General features: G+C 35.0%; 2 long non-coding RNA genes across 2 annotated transcripts; one reads left to right on the top strand and one right to left on the bottom strand.

Annotated features, from left to right (window-relative positions):
- Positions 1-270: 270 nt before the first annotated feature.
- LOC122232748 lies at positions 271-3,170 on the bottom strand. The gene is made up of 3 exons (XR_006210138.1): positions 2,942-3,170; positions 2,118-2,251; positions 271-476 (listed from the first exon to the last, which is right to left on the bottom strand). It is a non-coding gene; the product is annotated as an uncharacterized LOC122232748 (long non-coding RNA).
- Positions 3,171-3,285: 115 nt separating this feature from the next.
- LOC122232561 lies at positions 3,286-19,621 on the top strand. The gene is made up of 4 exons (XR_006209920.1): positions 3,286-3,541; positions 6,539-6,609; positions 17,147-17,203; positions 19,119-19,621. It is a non-coding gene; the product is annotated as an uncharacterized LOC122232561 (long non-coding RNA).
- The last annotated feature ends 667 nt before the right edge of the window (positions 19,622-20,288 follow it).

Genomic DNA, 20,288 nt, shown 5'->3' with positions numbered 1-20,288 from the left:
CCTGGTGTCCAATTTACCACTTTTCCCCATTTTTACTCCTGTTTAGCCTTGGAAACATTGCAAGTGATTTCCATCTGATTTAGGAAAGTAATGGAGCAAAGAGACTATCTGTAAACATAAAGAATACAATGGGAAACATTATGTGTGTATATAAAGAAAGAGAAATAAAACCAGGCGAAAAAACTTTACAGCTTGTCTCAAAAGAATTATAAAATTAGTGGATGAAGGGTATGTTGTTACATTTTTATATTTGCATTTTGCCAATGGAAGGCCTCATAATATTTTTACTGTACTTGTAGATTTGGCTCTTCTGCCTGTCACATGGATTGAAAGCTGAGTCTCCAGAACTGGGGGCTGCTGGGAGGTGAGCCGATTCAAGGGATGGGAGAAAGTCTGAAGTGGTGATGGGCCAGCCTCCTTCAGCATCTTTGCCTGGTGCAGAGCTGAGCAGGTGCATGGCATCAGGTCTGATGATGCTGTTCATGGCAAAGCTTTAATCAGACTCTCTTAAAGATGCTTTTCTTTGGAACACAGTCTCACTCTCTATTCTACTCATTTGCACACCATCTCAAGAAACAAAACAAACCCAAAACAAAGCAAAAGTTAATTAAGATAGGGCTTTATGATTCCAAGCTTGATGCTTATTCTTTATTGCTCTGATTTGCCATTCTAATTCTTTTGAATGATTTATTTCTCAATGTGTGGTTTATATTTGAAGAAATTTTGTTTCTGCATTGCAAAGTCTGTTAATCTCTTTATTTGGTTTGCTATGGACTGGGTTGTTTACCCCCAGTTTTCATACATTGAAGCCCTAACCCCCAATGGGACTATTTTTTGGAGATAGGGCTTCTAGGAGGTAACTAAGGTTAAATGAGGTCATAAATGCAGGGCCCTAATCTTATCAAATTGGAGCTCTATAAGAAGGGGAAGATCTCTCTCTCTCTCTCTCTCTCTCTCTCTCCCCCTCCCTCCCTCCCTGTCCTCTCTTTTGCATATGAGGACACAGTAAGAAGGTAGCTGTCTTTAAGCTAAGAAGAGAGCTGTCATCTTGATCTTGGACTTTCAACCTCCAGAACTGTGAGAAAATAAATTTCTGTTATTTAAGCCATCCAGTCTATGGTGCTTTGTTGTGGCAACCAAAGCTGACTGACACACAGTTAAATTGCTTAGGCTTATTTGTTCTTAATCAATTAACAAGAATCAACTTGGTTATTCAACTATGAAGCCCCTTCTGTTTCTCAAATAAGCTGCTTATACCTTCAGAAAACAAGAGGGTAGTTTTTAGTTGATTCTGTAGCTTTGTACCCTAAGGGGTTGTATAGCTTGACAATGTTTGCCCAGTGATGAATATCAAGGTAGGCCTAGTGCCTGAACCTTCTGAATCTTATTCAGTGTGCTTATTCAGTGTGCTTCACTCTATACCACAAACTCAGACATCATCAAATCCAGAGCCTGGTCTAAAGTGCCAAAATAATCCATCTAACTTATGATGCAAAATCCAGAAAACATGCAGAAAGGATTGATAATTTTTTAACATGTTAGAAAAAAGGGGAAAAAACTGATTTATACACACCAAAAAAAAAAGCAAAACACAACTCTACCATAGGCAAAGTCATAAGACAAATGGCAGACCAGAAAAAAAGCACTGAGTGACTCGTCATAGATCAATAACTTGATAGGAAAATGGTTAAATCAAATAAGATAGTTCATAGTTAAAGAAATGTAAAAGTCTTTTACATATATGAAAATATTTTTACATATATGAAAATATTTACAAATATTAAAATATTTTCTCAAAATAAGAGAAATGTAAATATAAATGTCACTGAGATGTTATTTTTCACCTATCAGATTGGCAAAAATCCAAAAATTTAACATTATATTCTATTGCAATGCTATGGAGAAACAGACAATCTCATTCATGGTGGGAAGGCAAATGAGCCACAAGCCTTTTGGAGAGCAAGTGAAAAATATCTAAAATGACATGTATATGTCCTTTTTTGATCCAGATTTTCATATCTGAGAATGGATCCTATAACTTGCAGAAGTGCAAAATGACATTTGTCCAAAGTTATTCATTTCAGCATTATTTATAAGAATAAACAAATGGAAAAAACCTTAAAGGTCCATCAATGGGAGACTGCTTGAATGAATTGTGATGTAATCATACAATAGAATACACTGAAAGTAGAGAAGAATGAGGGTCCTCTCCATGTAGTGATATGGAAAGATCTCCAGGGTATACAATTAGCTGAAAAAAAAAAACCAAACAAAGAATGAATATTATGCTAACTTTAAAATATGAAATACTTCTATAGAGCTAAATGAAAACTAGAAGATTTATAAGCTTGTCAATGGCCTATTGGGATGGGTGGAGATGGGACCAGAGAAGGATAAGTAAGGCAGCGAGACATTTGATTCTATGTATTTTCTTAAGATAATTTTTGTTTTTTGAACCATGTGAATTCATTACCTACCCATAATTAAATTTAAAAATAAATAAAACAATAAAGAGAGAGAGAGAGAGAGATTGAGAGAGAGAGGGGGAAAAATCTATGAGGAGAGTTGCAAATTCCCCTCTGTAACCTGCAACATTTTGTTCTATTTCCTGATGTGAAGGAGTTCTTTATAATGGGTACTTTCAGTACTTTCTGAATAATAACTTTATTTGGCAGTTAAAAAAATACATAGAATGGTTAGTCACCACAAGTTATTAAAGTATAATATTTAAAAAAAACTTTAGCAAAGAGACAGGGAAATACAATCTCAGTATAATCTTGCCACAGTTTAAAATGTTTTCAATTACTGACTATCTGTGGTAAGGTCACTGGAAATAACTCAGGCCTTAGAGACAAGTCACATTTAGGTTCAAATATCATTTCTGCAACTAACAAGCTCTGTGTTGTTGGAAGAATACCTTCACTTCTAAAACTTCACTTACTTCTCTTAAGGTTGTCATAGTAACATTCTTAGTTGTAGTAGTGAGAATCCAGTGGGATCATTCAGTTTAAAGATCTAGCATTGGTGGATGTGTCATAGATGGTAGGTATTATTAGATGATTTCTGTCTTGTCATTGTGGAAACTCCACAAAGCCAGTAGGTATTTGCAAAATAAAGATAGTCTAGAGAGGTCAGTAACATCTCACCTATCTGGGATTTCACTACCTTTAATCTCACTCACCATCAGAACACAGAACACAGAAACAGAAAGAAGCAAACAATGGCTCTCAGTAGCAACACAGATTCCACAAATATCTATATGTACATTTGAGCATTTACCTTTTAGAAGAGTCCCTTTGAAGGTCCCCTGTAGAGCCAATTTGGCTTGGATTTCATGGCAGTGGTAAGAATAGAAATAGACAAGGGACTGTCATAGTTGAATATGCTGCCCAGTGAAAGTGACAGATCATGGCCTGAGATAAGAGCTATATAAACAAAACCAAGCGCAAGAATCTCAGAGCACAACAGTTGAGAGCTTTTAATCTGGGAACACATCTACATAACCCCAATAAGTTGTGAAGACCCTGTTTTCTCACATGAGGTCTGTAGCAGGTATTTGCACGATTGGTTTGAAAGGATTGGAAAGAATACTTTCATTAAAAATGGTTAACATAAGAATGAATGTTGATGCTTAAATACCTACTTGTGTAGATAACTCTCTTGAATTATTTGTTTCCTGCATTTATTTTTTTTTTACAAATAGCTAAAATTTCACTTCTTTCAGTACCTAAAGGCTCATTAGAAATAGAAACTCTGGGACATCTGGGTGTCTCAGTTGGTTAAGCATCCGACTTTGGCTCAGGTCATGATCTCACAGTCCATGAGTTCGAGCCCTGCATCAGCTCTGTGCTGACAGCTTAGAGCCTGGAGCCTGGTTCAGATTCTGTGTCTTTCTCTCTCTCTGCCCTTCCCCCTCTTGCACTCTGTCTCTCTCCCTCTCTCAAAAATAAATAAACATTAAAAAAATTTTTAAAAAAGAAATAGAAACTCTGATGGAAAAGTCTGGGCTGAGATGAATAAAAACATTTAAATATAACTTGAAACAAGAAAGCTGTACAATAAATGGGATATTGTTCTTATGCGCTCATGGAAACCCCAGTAAACAAACAGAACCAAGTTACCTGTCCTGCCTTTGATTTAAGGCTTATGCATGCATAGAGTGTAGCCTGTAATATTTTCCACCAGGCTCTCTACTGGAGTTATTCCTACTTGTTTAGATTTGGGGAAATCCAAGAGCTGAACAATAACTTTTGCAAGTTGCAAATTGCTTTAAGGGGAAACACTTCAGCTGTTGTGTGTGTAGCTTGGAAAATGATACCCTCTTTTAGAGCCATGTAACAGAGATCTTAATTCCTTTTGAGCTTTTGTTTATAGAGACACAAGCATGATGGAGAGGCATGCCCCCAAAACTTTGCTGACACCCACTTGGGATAACTACAACTCTCCTCAGCAACAGAACCACAAGAAATCCTGCCACATTTTCCAAACAAGTAGCAATCAAACTGCCAGTGGGCCCTCTGCATCACATATTTTGTGGATGACATATGTGGCTATGTTCTTTGGGTCAACATTCCTCCTTTATTATGTGGAGTCCCCCCGTCACTCTGCAGTCATGCCAACTGCTGTGGCTACTAACCAGAGAAATTATAGGACCATATCCAAAGTGTGTGTTGATAACGGAAAGTGGCAAGTCACTTTTGTTATTTTATCATCATCATATGAACAAAATAATAACAAAGAATCAATTTATGCTTGTTAATTGAATTCTACTTCAGAAATAGAGTACTGATCATATTGTCTGGGTTCCTTGGATCAATAGTAGGAGGTGTGTGTGTGTGTGTGTGTGTGTGTGTGTGTGTATGGAGGGTTTATAAGGGGTGGGCAGGGGAGATGCACCAGAATTATCTGAGACTTATTCCAAATCTTATTGTGCATCTTTATGCCTGTTCTCTTCCTCCCCAATTTGTTTGAATACGTGTTTGAAAGGATGTTTTGTGAAATTAGGGGAAAAAATAGCTTCCCACATGATTCTGATATAATAATAATAATAATAATAATAATGGAGCACAGTGTCAATATCATAGCCAATGAAGTTTATCTGAGGCATGATTATTGCTAATAATAATAAATAGGTATAATAATAATACATATCATATAATAGCAAATATTTATTGAATTCATTCTATGTGCTGGACATTCTCCTAAACTCTATCTTCTCCCATGATTGAGACCTTTTCTCTGTGATTAACACACTGAATTGCTATTACAGTTTGGAAATTAACTATGTGAGGTCATCCACATTCTTTTCCTTATCCCCCTTTTTTTATATTTTCATGAGAAAATAAAGGTGTGCTAAAAGAACACTTTCCTGTGTACTGTAAGTGGCTTTAGATAGATAAACAACCTGAATCTTATTTGCAGCACATGGGGATAATAAAAGATTCTTTGTACAGATACATAATAATAGTTATTATAGTGAGATGATTAATTAGATTCAGAGTGTGGTTAAGAAAGCGGGAAATTTAAGACTCCCACCAGAAATCAAATTTTTATATGCCAAGAGGTTTTAGCTATACCTAATCTAAATTGAATACCATGAAGTACAAAGAAATGTACAATACGTCTTTTCTTCTATAGGTTTTCAGGGATAAACTATGTGAAACAATCAGTCAAAAGTACACGCTTGTATACTAATGTAGTGCAAAATTTCTGGGTCAAAGATTCAAGAATAGAGTATGCTAGAACAATAGGAGCCCAAAGTGTTAAAGACAGCAGAAAGTGACATGCACTAGATCCATGAAAGAGGTATGATTGAGTCAGATCTAGAGGGCAGCCAGGTGAAGAGGAAAGGATACATTTTCAGGAACAGCTCTCGTGGAGGTAGCAGGGTGAACTAGTAGCCCTAAGTGATCCTTATGCTACAACTCCAAGAGTGACAAAAATAGAGAAAATAAATTCATAGCTACATTATGCAGTGAATATCTTTGTGCAAGTTTACAGTGTCAGTCAAGTATATGCTTCTGTAGAATGTGTGTCTCCAGAGAATTACCTGAGGGAAAGGATGAGTGTTCTGTATTATAATTCCTGTGTCCTTATAACATCCAACATCATTCTTGGTACATTGTGAAGAACTCAGTTCACATTTACAGGTGGATTGGACACATAAAGAACTTTGATAGGCTTGGCAGGTGAGATAAGGTGATAGACCAAAAACTCCAGGCTTTGCTGGTACTCGCCAGAGGCAGAACTATGGGTCAAAGCATAGGAGGAACAGAGCTGTGGGGAAGGGAAGTGGGGATCATCACAGAAAATCAGTGCTGCTAACCCATCTTCCCAAAGCGTGGCCCCACCATGGTTGCATTACCATGAACTACCCACCTTAAAATATGGGAAGTCTACATGTTTCCCACCCACCCCTCCCCCAACCCCAAATGTCTCTCCTTAAAAGTAGACAAAAGTTGAGGCTGGGGTGTTGTGATTAATGCCAATCTGTCTAGAGTGTACCTCCATCAACCCACAGTCTTCCCATTTTTCTTAGATGCTGAGAAAATGCTTTTCACAGCTATGATGACACAGCCAGAAATATCACCTTTTGAAGACATCATAACTGTGAGATATGACACTCTTTCGGCCGTTAGAAGGTTATTTGCTGTAGCCATTAAATACAGCCCTGTCACTCCCACTCACCTGAGCCATATTTCCTCCCTCAATAGATTATCCATAAATATAGGCTCAGGTACAAATAGAAATAATGAACATTCACAGCTAAAGAAGACATGCACAGTCAAATCCTGACAAAGGGTAAGGTTTTCCCCTAGGAAGGCAGCAATCCTTCCCTACAGCAGGCTCAGCAGAGCCCAGAGGCCAGGTCTCTTGGAGGGCTCTCTGAGGCTCAGGTCAATGTGACTTCTCCGGTATCCCAGTAATGCAAAGCCTGACCTCCTAAATGCCAAAGATGTACCTGACTGCTGACTTGGTGGCCCAACCTACTTTGTTAACATTTGGTAATTAGAATGAGTTATTAGTAGTAGCTTGTGTAGTTTGTCTAGTACTTAACTCGATTTAATATTAATATAGGTAACAATGCATTGCAGTTGTATAGATTCCACAATTTCCAAAGTACATCATAGGCAGGTAGCATATTCATTTAATCAAATACATATATTAATATATTTAATCTTAGTATATAATATAATGTTTATAATCTAACATTAATATTAATATATGCAATCTAATATTATATCTTAATATATGTAATATTAATATATGTAATCTAAAATATGTATATATTTGTTTTTGCTATTGTTTTTCTAATCCAGATGCTTTATTATCTTATATGTAATTAGCACTTTACTAGGAACCTTTTACTAGCACTTTACTAGGAACCTGGTAAAAGACAGAAAAGATGTAGAAAATACGTAACAATTTTGCATCAGATTAGTGTCAAAACTTTTACCCTATGCAAGAGAGAACAATATTGTATAATTAAATGTGAGATTGCATAGCAGAGGTGACTAATTCGGAGGTGTTAGAGAGAAGGATGACCAACAGTCCCCTAGGGTTGGTAGGATTTTAGCTTGGCTCAGAATAGGAGGCCTGCAAAATGCCTTTATCTGGATTTTGAAATATAGGATCCCTGCAGAGAATTCAGCTGGTCATCCCAAGGAATGAGTAGAAAATTGATAAGGTAGGAATATTCTCAACATATATGGGAGTTTGTGCTGCAAGAAAGTATAACATTTGAATTGCTCATGAGATTTTCCACATTCAAGGAAATAACCCTGAAGAATTAGGCCTTAGAAATAATTTGTAGGGGCGCTTGGCTAGTTCAGTTGGGAGAGCATGTGACTCAGTTACGAGTTTGAGCCCCACATCAGGTATAGAGATTACTTAAATAAATAAAACTTAAAAAAATAAAGAATTTGTATATTTGTGTCAGAGTGATTTAAATGTAATAGATTTGTGATGTAGTGATTCTCAAGAATAATCTGCAAATCCAGAAAGTTTCCTTGTTTACAAGGGCTTGTGTCCCACATCCTGAAATATATACTTGCCCACGTAAGGTAAAACACAAGGGAAAAGCCTTGAGTGACCCAAGACTTAGTGTCACTTCATGGCTCAAGATAGATCTGCCTGCTACAAAGAAAAAAATATTAGCCTATCTATGAGTTGTGTCTTTGTCTGCATGCCTGTTCACAAAGTTGATGTTTAGCCAAGAGGACACATCTCATATGGAGGCTCTTAGTCAATAAAAGAAAATTGTCTTTCACAAATGTGTTAATTTCGCAAGTTCATACCTTTCATTGGTCAAATATTTTCATGTAGCAAATAGCTCTGTTTGTAGAATAAAATGTTATTAAATTCCTTTTAACACTAGAAGTACATGAAACCACATATGTAGGCTAAATATTTTATACACTTCATTAGCTTCCAGATTTTTAGTGTATTATCTATTGAAACTATAATATATGACTATCAATATGCTTGTGAGTGTCTCTCTCTCTCACAAAAGAGAGAGAGAGAGATAGATTTGTTTATATACATATACAAGCAAGCAATTTTATCTTGAGATCTGGCCATTAGCATGTCAGTATTGGAAAAGAAATACATACAGCAGTGTGTGAAGAGATTTGGTCTTGCTCAATTCAGACCGTCAAAAGTCTATTCACCACACAGTGGACAGGAAGATCCTTTTGAAAGGTAAAGCAGTTCTTGTCAATTCCCTGCTCAGAGCCTTCCAGTGAATTCCCACCATAGCTAAAGTAAGATGCAAAGTCCTCACCACAGCCTTGAGGACCCTTCCTGATTGAGCCTTTCTCCTCTTATTTAATTTCTATCATTTTTGTTCATCCCACCTACCTTGTCCTTTCACTATTCTTTAAGGATGACTAGCACATGTCTGGCTCAGAGATTTCCCCTTGATGCTTTTTCTGCCTGGAGCATGCTTCCCTCAGACCCTCACATGGCTTGCTCCCTCATGTTATTCAGGTCTTTCCTTAATGGCCACCTCTTTAGGGAGGCCTTTCCTGATCACCCCACCTGAGATTGTGCCCTTATCCCTCTCTGGCCCACTGTCTTGCTTTATTTTGCTTCATAAGAGCACAACTGACGTGTAACACATCTGTTTTGTTTTGTTTATTTTCCTCTGGCCCGTAGCAGAAATCCATTAAATGCTTGCTGAATGAATAAATAAAAATCATAGGATGGTATTAGTAATAGGCTTATTTATTTTCTTATTTAATTATTAACTGAATCGTGATTACCACTGTAGATTTATTATCCAACCTGATAACTAGAACATTATCAGAAACTCTCATCTGCCTACTGGCCCCTCCCTCCCTTACACACATTGTCCTCCCACCTGAGGTAATGGGTATCCTGAATTGTGTGTTATAATTTCCTTCCTTTGGAAATATAGTTTTACTATATATATGTGTGTATCTAAAATTGCATATTGTTTAGAATATATTGTTACATTTCATCTGAAACTGAATATCATTTTAAAAAAGTATTCTTAAATGGGAAAAAAAGTATCATTCTACATATAAGCTCTTGGACTTTCTTTTTCACTCAACTTTATATTGTTTAGGTTCATCAGTATGATTTTCTTTTGATTTTATATTTTATTTATATCTGATTTATATTATTTTGATAGATGTCTGTGGTTCATTCATTTTCACAGTTTTATAACAGTATTCCATTCTTTGAGTATATCACAATTTATTTTCACATTGTCCTCTAATGAGTCTTTCTTGTACTATCTTCTTCCTCAACATTGAGGAGATTTGGAACAGTGCTTATGCAGTTTGTATAAGGCCACTGAAATAGTGAGGATCTGGGCTCAGACTCTCTATTAAGGGTCCTTTCCAATGCATAGAGACGTTGAGTGTGATGAGATCTTGAGTGTGATGCCCTCTATTCAGTTGCAAACAGTGTGCTCTGCCATCTTTTGCCTGTTTTCCCCTGAGGCTGCCTCTGGCTCTTAAGAGCTGGGCTCGCATCTGCTTTCTCACTTGTAGGCTCAGTTCTAGTTAGGTTTCCAAAGTAAATATGGTAGAAGAAACTATACTAATGACTTAAGTTGATATTTTAAATGAAGTCTTCTCAGGACCCAGTGAAAGAGTTTTTGTTGCTAGATAGATGTAGAAGTTAGTGCCCCACTTCCTAGTTCCAGCAGTGCTATCTATTGCCAGCTTCCCTTTCTCCCATATTGGGCTGAATCCATAGTAATCGTTCTTTCTTTGAGTGCTACTGTCCTCCTGCCCAGGTTTCTTTCTTTCTTTTTTTTTTTCTCTAGAAATAGTCCTCTTTTATAAAATGCAGCCCAATCTTGTAGCCTTGCCTTAACCTTCCCCATCTTGTTTCCAAAATGTAGGGAGACAAGACAATCTTCCCCCAATATTAATGATAAGACCTGACAACATTTGTATTGATCACTATGGAGCCTTGTTTTCTTGGTCAAAACTCTAATGCAGATCATTCTTGGAATTATGACAGAAATCATTGTATTTACAGACACATAACTTTCATTTAAGCTGTACATCAGGAATTCATCTATATAGCCAGAACAGATTTGCTTAATTTGTGGGAAAAAAAAAAAAGACTGAAAATAAAGGTGGGATCTGTGACCAAAGACCAAAGAAGCTATAAGGTGTTCATGGGTTTTGGCCCTATACAGTCATTTTTGGAAACATATGCTGGGAAGATAATTTTAAACATAGAAAAATTTTATGCACAAAGATGTTCACAGCAGCATTACATAGCTACCAAAAGAAAGGTAACAAACAAAATGTCCATTAGGATAATAATTAAATTAGTTAAATTATAATAACTATTATTTAAATTAGAAGAATAGCATAAATCTTAAACCTTCTATGCTAACTGAAAAATATTAACATTATAATATTATAATGTTATATGAAAAATTAAAATCATATATAATCACAAGTGTACAAAACAATCCTTTACCCCCACCAACTATGCTAGGAAATAAGACTAGTGGAAATGCTCCAAAAGACTAAAAGTAGTAGAATGATAGCTGTCTTTTAGTTTTCTAGGTTTTCTGTATCTTCCTTAGAAATATGTATCACTTTTATAGGGAGAAAAAATAACCAAACTAAAATAAATCAAACACAACACCTTGTCAATTATGAACACAAATAAAAGATACACAGTAGAGAGTGAAAAAAAAAGTAGCCTGAAAGAGCTTTAAACTGTATCCTTCCCTGGATAGATCTCTCACCCTGTTGAGATCAGAGGAGGTAAACCCTTTCTAGCTGCCTGTGTAACATCTGCTTTAGAGATCAAATTCCAGAGAAGAAATAGACCCAAGACATAAAATAATTTACTTGATGGTAAAAATAGGCTTTCAAATTAGACAAAATCAGAGGAATCAGTTAATGTATGTAAGTCTTTAGAACAATATCTGGTACATTGTAGATACTGGGGAAAAAGGTAAGCTATTATTATTATTGTCATTATTTAGTACATGACATTGAAAATGTTGATAAAACTTTAAACATTAAATTTTATATAAGAATAATTTTCAGGTAAACTAGAAATTCAAATGCTAAAAAAATGAATCAATTAGCAAACTAAAAGAAAATTCAAGATAAGTTTTTTCTCAGTGTAACACAAAATGGAGAGCCAATTGGAGATTAGAAGAAAAATTAGTCTAACCATTAGCAATGAAATTTTTTTGTATGTGGGAGTAGAAGTTAAGGGAAACAACAATCTGAGGTGAATATTTATAAAATAATCTGTTTTATTCAGTTACAGTTTTTAAGATATGCTTATTTTTTTTCTCATTACAAAAGAGTTAAATTTATTATGAAAAAGCTCTTTCAAATCTATAAGAAAAGAAGCAGTTACTTCAATAAAGAAAATAGAGCAAAGGCCCCCATGAATTAGCAACATGGCTGAATAAGGTGCCCCTCATGTGCAGCCATCCCTCAACAGCAATAATTTGGCATCCATCCATGGACAAAAGTGTCTTCCTGGGAACTTTGGGATCCAGGAAGGAGATTGTGAAATTCCAGTGTAGTCCAAGACTAAGGAGAGCTGTTTTTAGAAGGCAGGCTTGCAACCAGGCAGTTGATTCATTGACTGTGGTCTTGGCTACAGACACAGAAACAGCTCTGTATCCCTGAGGATTTAGTTACAGCCCTGTTTGGCTTTGAGTCTAAAGTAGATACACAGAATATAAAGAAAAAGGAATTAAAGCATGCTATCACAAAAATAAATCACAGAAGAAGACAATAAGAAAGGAAGAAATGACAAAGAAACTTAAAAAAGTCAGAAAACAATGAATGCAATAATAGTAAGTCCTTACCTATCAATAAATGCTTTAAATGTAAATGGACAAAATTCTCTAATCAAAAGACACAGTAGCTTAATGTATAAAAAAGCAAGATGTAACAATATGTTGTCTACAAGAGACTGACTCTAGCTTAAGGAAACATATAGGTTGAAAGTGAAGAGATAGGAAAAGATATTTCATACAAACGGTAACCTAAAGACAGTAGGAGTGGTTATATGTATACCAGATAAAATAGACTTTTAGTCAAAATTAGTCAAAAGAAATAAGGAAGGTCACTTTACAGTGAGTGATCAAGGGGTCAATTCATCTAAAGGATATAACAATTATATATGCACCTAACACTGGAACAGGTAAACACTTAAAGCAAATATTAACAGAACTGAAGGGAAAAATAACCAGCAATAAAATAATAGTTGGGAACGTCAATACTTCATTTAAACATTGGATAGTTCATCCATACAGAAAATTCATAAAGAAACAGCAGACTTGAATAACACCATAAACCAAATGGACCTAACATATACAGAATATTCCATCCAATAGCAGCAGAATACATGTTCTTTGTTTTTAATTTTTAATTTTTTATTTGAGAGAGAGAGAGAGAGAGGGAGAGAAAGAGCGAGGAATGCAGGGAAGGATGAAGTTTGAAGTTCTTTAAGGCTACTGTTTTTCACTCTCTATTGTGTATAATTTATTTGTGTTCATAATTTTACACATGCATGTAAATGCAGGAGGGGCAGAGGGGAGAGAGAGAGAGAGAGAGAGAGAGAAAGAGAGAGAGAGAGGTTATTTCAAGCAAGCTCCATGTTCAGCGTGGAGCCTGACTGGGATTGTGACGTAAGCCAAAATCAAGAGTTGGCCACTCAACTGACTGAGCTGCCCAGGCACCCCTGGAATACACATTCCTCTTAAGCACACACATGAAGGAGTCTTCAGGATAGATCATAAGTTTGGCCACAAAGCAAACCTTAACAAATTTAAGAAGACTGAAATAATATCTGATATATTTTATGACCATGATGGTGTAAAGCTAGAAATCAATAGAATCAACTGAAAAATTCACAGTAGGGAAACATAGGTGGAAATTAAATTGGTCACTCCCAAACAACCAATGAGTCAAAGATGAAATCAAAAGGGAAATCAAAAAGTATCTTGAGAGAAACGAAAGCAAAACCACAATATACCAAAACTTAATGGGAGGCAGCAAAAGCAATTTTAAGGTGGAAGTTTATAGTGATAAATGCCTACATTAAGAAAAAAAAAAAAGCTTTCAATAAAAAACCTAACTTTACACTTTAAGGAATTAGAAAAAGAAGAGCAAGCTAAGTAAGCCCAAAGTTAGCAAAAGGATGGAAATTATTATAAAGTTTATAGCAGAAATATGGGAAATTGAGACTAGAAAGACAACAACAAAAATCAATGAAACAAGTTAGTTTTTTAAAAAGGTAAACAAAATAGAGACATCTTTAGCTAGACTAACAAAGAAAAAAAGAGAGAAGAATCAAATTAACAAAATTATAAATGAAAGAGGAGATATTATAACTGATACAATAGAAATACAAAGGATCCTAAGAGTCTACTATTAACAATCATATGCCAACAAATTGGATAACTTAGAATAAATGGATAATTTATTAGAAACATACAACCTACTAAGACTGAATCATAAAAAAATAGAAAATCTTAACAGACCACTAATGACCAAAGAATTTGAATCAGTAATCAAAAAATTCCCAACAAAGAAAAGCCCAGGACCAGATGGTTTCATCTGGGAATTCTACCAAACATTTAAAGAGTTAATACCAATCCTTCTCAAACTACCCCCACCCCCAAATAGAAGAGGGGGTACACTCCCAAACTCATTTTATGAGGCAGTATTACCTTGATACCAAAGCCAGATAATGACACTACAAGAAAACTACAGACCAATACTCCTGATAAATATAGATGCAAAAATTCTCAACAAAACTCTAGCAAACTGAATTAAAAAGCACATTAAAAGGATTATACACTATGATCAAGTGGGATTTGTCTCTGGGATGCAAGGATGATTCAACATATGCAAATCAATAAATGTGATACACCATAGTAATAGAATAAAGCATAAAAATCATCTGAACTTCTTAATAGATGCAGAGAAAGCATTTGACAATATTCAACACCTTTTCATAATAAAAGTTCTCAACAAATCAGATGTAGAAGAAACATACCTCAACATAATAAAGGCCATATGTGACAAGGCCCACATCTAACATCATACTCAATAGTGAAAAGCCAAAAGCTTTTCCTCTAAAATTAGGAACAAGAAAAGGGTGTTCACTTTCACCACCCCTATTCAACACAGTACTGTAAGTCCTCGTCAGAACAATGAGAAAAGAAAAAGAAATAAAAGTCACTAAAATAGAAAGGAAGAATAAACTTGACTCTGTTTGCAGATGACATGATCATATATAGAGAAAACCATAAAGACTCTATCCAAAATTGTTAGAACTAGCAAACAAATTTAGTGAAGATGCAGGGCACAAAATTAACATGCAAAAATAAGTTGCATTTCTATACACTAACAACAAAATATCTGAAAGAGAAATAAAGAAGGTAATTCTGTTCACAATAGCATCAAAAATAATAAAATACCTAGGAATAAATTTAATTGAAGAGATAAAAGATTTGTACACTTATAACTATAACACATTGATGAAAGAGACTGAAGACACAATTAAACAGAAAGATATTCTGTGTTCATGAATAGGAAGAAATAATATTGTTAAAATATCCATAATACCCAAAGCCATCTATAAAGTCAATTCAGTCTCTATCAAACTTCCAAAGTCATTTTTAAATAGAAATAGAAAAAAATAATCCATACAATTTTTTTGGAGCCTGAATAGCCAATGCAAATTTGAGAAAAAAGAACAAAGCTGAAGGCATCATACGTCCTGATTTCAAACTATACTGCAAAGCTATAGTACTTAAAAGAGTATGGTACTTGCATAAAAACAGACACATATACCAATAAAATAGACAGTCCATAAATAAATCCATGAATACATGGTCAACTATATTTGATAAGAGAGCCAAAAATACTCAGTGGGAAAAGATAGTCTTTTCAATAAATGGTATTGGGAAACCTACATGCAAAATAATGAAATCAGGCCCGTGTTTATACTAGTCACAAAATTGACTCAAAGTGGATTAAAGGCTTATATATGAGACCTAAAATTGTAAAACTCCTAGAAGAAAACTTAGGGGAAAAAAACCCTTGATGTTGGTCTTGGCAGTAATTTTTTGGATATGACACCAAAAATACAAAGAACAAAAGCAAACATAAATGAGACTACATCAAACTAAAAAGCTTTTGCACAGGAAAAGAAACAAATAGAAAAAATAAAAAGACAAATTAAGAATGGGAGAAAATATTTGCAAACCATGTATTAGATAATTAGTTAATATCTAAAATATATAAGGAGTTCATACAGTTCAAAAACAAAAATAATCCATTAAAATAAAAACCTAAAAAAATAATAATAAATAATCCAGTTAAAAATGGGCCTTGGACCCAAACTGATCCTCAACATCATTAACCATCAGGGGCATGCAAATGAAAAGCGCAGTGAGATATCACATCACACCAAAAAGACAAGAAATAACAAGTGTTGGTGAGGATGTGGAAAAGGGAACATTACTGCACTGCTGGTGGAAATTGGTGCAACCACTAATGAAAATAGTAGGGAAGTTCCTCAAAATATTAAAAATAGAGTTATTATATGAACCTGTAATTCCACTTCTAGGTATATACCTGAAGGAAATGCAATCATTATCCTAGAGAGGTATTTCTACCTTTATCGTCACTGCAGTATTATTTACAATAGCCAAGACATGGAAATTACCTAAATGTCCATTGACTTATGAATGGTGAAAGAAAATGTGGAAACATTCATTGATTTATGAATGGATAAAAGAAGTTTACATGTGTGTATATATATGCATGTATAATGGAATTCTATTCAGCCATAAAAAGGAAGGTAATCCTGCAATTGTAAAAATATGGATTGACCTTCAGGGTATTATGGTAAGTGGAATAAGGCAAACAGAGAAAGTTTAAAAACTGTATGATATTACTTACATATGGGAATATAAAAAGAAAAAAAAATAGCCCAAACTCATAGAAACAGAGTACGATGGAAGTTGCCAGGGTCTGGCGATGGGGGGATGTTGGTTGAAGGGTACAAACTTCCAGTTGTAAGGTAAGTTCTGGGTATATAATATTCAGCATGGTGACTACAGTTTACAATGTTATATACTTAAAGTTGTTAAGAGAGTAGATCTTAAATAATCTCACCACACATGTAAAAAATTGTAATTATTTGAAGAAATGGAGTTGTTAACTAATCGTATTGTGTCAATTGTTTCACAAATGTATATCAAATGATCATTTATATACCTTAAACCTACGCAGTGTTGCATGTCAATTATCTCTCAGTAAATTTGGTGAGGGGGAATGGAACATAAGATAAAACAATAAAACAAAGTGTGTGTGTGTGTGTGTGTGTGTGTGTTTACACATATATTTACATATGTTTTAATTTTATTAATAATTAGAGAAATATGAATTAAAACAATATGAAATACCAGGTATGTTTTTTTCCCTCAAAGGATTGGCAAAAATAAAAACAAAGGTGATGCTGTTATTTTCGAGATCAGAGTTTGTTATTTGTGTGGAGTTTAATAGATTACTCTTCTGGAAAATTTTTGTTATTGCTAAGAATTATGGAAACCACTATGGCCTACCTCATGCCTATGAGAAATCTATTATTTCTTTTATAAAAGGATACAGGGAACCAGAATGTGGATTCTAATGAGAAAATGGTGCACAGTTTTTGTTAGGTAATATTTTTGTTTTATTTTATAAGAAAAATGATTCTTTGAAAATAGTTTATATTTTAGAATGTTCATATTCATAAATCACCATAGAATCTTTCAATTAATTAAATATTACTAAATTGATAGGTTCTAAAAATTAAGCATCAACTAAAATGAAAATTAAATAATTAATAGAAACAGATTTTGGTACACTCCAGAATCAATCTCTCTTTCTCTCTCCCTCCCTTCCTCCAAAAGCTCATCAGGGTATTGCCCTTGATTAAAGAGAAACACACTGTCATAGCAATGTAAATTAGTAAAAGCTTGTGGCAGAATTTGGCAATATGTAAAGTACTTGAAATTATAAACATGGTTTAACCAAGAAGTCTCATTTTTAGAATTTATCCTGGAGAAATAATCAGACAAATGTTCAAAGATGTTTGTACAAGGATGTTCACTGAAGTGTTGTTAATAGTATTGAGAAATTGGAAATAAACAAAATATTCAACAGTGGAATTAGTTTAAAATTTACACTATGTGAAGTAGAATATGCTATGTAAACTTTAAGTATTTGAATTTATAAATATATTCATGGAGTTTCCTGAAAAATAATATGTTTGTAATATATTAAGTGAGAAATCAGCTAAAATCTAGCATGTGTAGTATGATTCTTTTTGTGTAAAATGTATACATACACACGTACCAACATATCCAAGCAGACTCAACTACTAGTAATAATATGTATCAAAAGGCTAACAATATTTACTTCTAAATGTGAAATTACAGATAACTTTTTCTCTTTGTCTTTTATTCTTCTACAACACATTCAACTTCAAACTTCAAAATAGCTGACAGCTTCTCATCTGAACTACCACCCTCCTGTTACCTTTTGCGCTTGGATCCCCCCAGAAAGTAGTGTTGAAAGAAATGGAGGGAAAGTAACTAGGTTTGGAAATGATTTAGGAAGCAGAAAGGCCAGAAAGAAGAAAAAGCAGTAAAGTGTGTGTTAGCAAACTGTGTGCAAATGGGGCTCAATCGCATGGTGATCTGTGTGAATGAGCCTCAGAGCTGTCCCACAGAAGGACAGAAAACCCAGGCATCCATCCATCAAGTTACATCTCTCCTTGATAGAGGGTTGCCCCAGGGTGTCAAATTTCTGGTCACTGGTACTTTTAAGCAGCCCGGTGTATGAGCTGAACATACTTCCCTAGCTCCAGAGGGAAAATCCTCAGGCAGAGAAATGGAGCTGAATGTATTTCATCCTAAGTAAAATAGCAACTCTTGGATTCTATTGACCTCTAGTCTTATTTTATTTTTCTCCATTTTCTCTGACAAACCACACATTTTTCTTTACTTTTAAAACATTTATCTCTGCTTGTCTCCCCCACTAACAGTGGACTGTAAGCTCTGTTAGGACAGAGCTGTGACTGTGTTTTTGTTTTGTTTTTTTTTGCTATTTCCCCAGTGTCTGGACTATTACAGGCACATAACTGGTGCTTAATATTGAATAATGAATTAATGAATGGATGAATGAACAAGTCAAGGACTATTCAGCTTCCAGGGGAAGGACAGAACCAGGTAAAGAACATTTCTCCAATATCAGATTGCTTCTTTGGTATTTTCTGCTTTTGTAGGGTCACTTTTGCTAACCTTCCATGACCTGGACAATTCTGCTAGTCCTACTGGTTGCTTTGGAGCTGACATTCTGAAATGCAGCCTTCTGCTTGCCCAAGTATGTAATGTCTGCCAGTGTTCACCTGGTTAATCAGATCCTCAGTTCTCCAGGCTGTCTGCTCCCAGGACTGTCCACACGCTGGGCTTTCAGGTGAACTCCCATCTTGATGACCTGCCCTGGGCAATCGGTTCCAGACGACAGTCAGTGTTCTCAGTGCATTCCTGGAGCAAGTTTTGATCAACTCTGTGCTTGTCTCCTTGTTAGGCCAAGAGAAAGAACCTGGAATGCTGGCACTTAGCCTTGGAGCCCAGACTTTCTTGACAACACACCCTCACATAAGCCAAGGCAGAATCATCTCTCTATCACCACCTTTCCCAGCCTTGCTGGTCCTGGATCCCTGCCTGACTTCCACCCTGAATCCCTGCTGTGGCTGCTCAAGAAACATGAGGCCCACCCACAACTCTCTTCTCCCATGATTCACTGAATTAATAACAAGGCTCTACACTGAGAAGTGATAACATCTTCTCTCCAAAGAATGTGGAGTGTTTGGAAATGTGCCTGGACTACCCATCCCCAACATCTAGAGACACCTAAGATCATTCATTTACCCAGGAGAACAAAATGAGGTTGCTTTTGAAAATTCCCATTGTCTCTCATGATAGAGAGGTGCAGAATTGAAATTGTTGCTTAAGTCAGTAACATTTAAATCCTTTTGATCCTATTTAGATCTGTTCTATTGCATCTCATCCCATTCCACAGGTAATAAATGTCACATGTAAGTATAAATAGCATTTTCTGATTTATTGTAATATACTTTTATTTTGAAGTCTTGAGACTGAATTTTCAAGAGATTGCTAGCATAATTTGCTTTTTCCTCTACCCTTCATAACTAAATTATTTGTAATGTGAATATATGGAAATATTAGAAAAAATAAATATTTTTATACTTGTTACTTAACTATAGTTAAATGCCCATAAAGGACACTCCTAGGGACTTGAGATGGGTGTTGAGATGCCTTTCTAATACTCCCAAGTTGGAAATGTTCAATGGATATCTACATAGGTTTATCCTCCAATAACTCGAGATTTGAATGGAGTCTTTCCATGTATTTTTATTCTATCTTGGACCTTACAGATATTTAATTACAGCAGTATTCTGACCTTTTGCAATTTTATGCTCAGTTTTTGATAATTAACAATAAACTTAACAGTAAACATTTTCTTAATGTTGATTCAAAACCACAACACTATATTTCACAGAAATAATAAATCAACAGCATTATTTATTAGCATTATCTACATTCTCACTTTTGTATTTCTTTTTAATATAATTCAAATAATTTCTCTTCCTTGTCCTTTCCATAGAAGGCAATTCACCGTTACCTACAGCTCTCTGTGTAAGATTGTGCTTGAGCCAAAAAAAAAAAAAAAAAA

Source organism: Panthera tigris, chromosome D3, assembly GCF_018350195.1.
Source record: "Panthera tigris isolate Pti1 chromosome D3, P.tigris_Pti1_mat1.1, whole genome shotgun sequence".
NCBI classification, from domain to species: Eukaryota; Metazoa; Chordata; class Mammalia; order Carnivora; family Felidae; genus Panthera; species Panthera tigris.
This window is presented reverse-complemented; position numbering and strand designations above follow the sequence as displayed.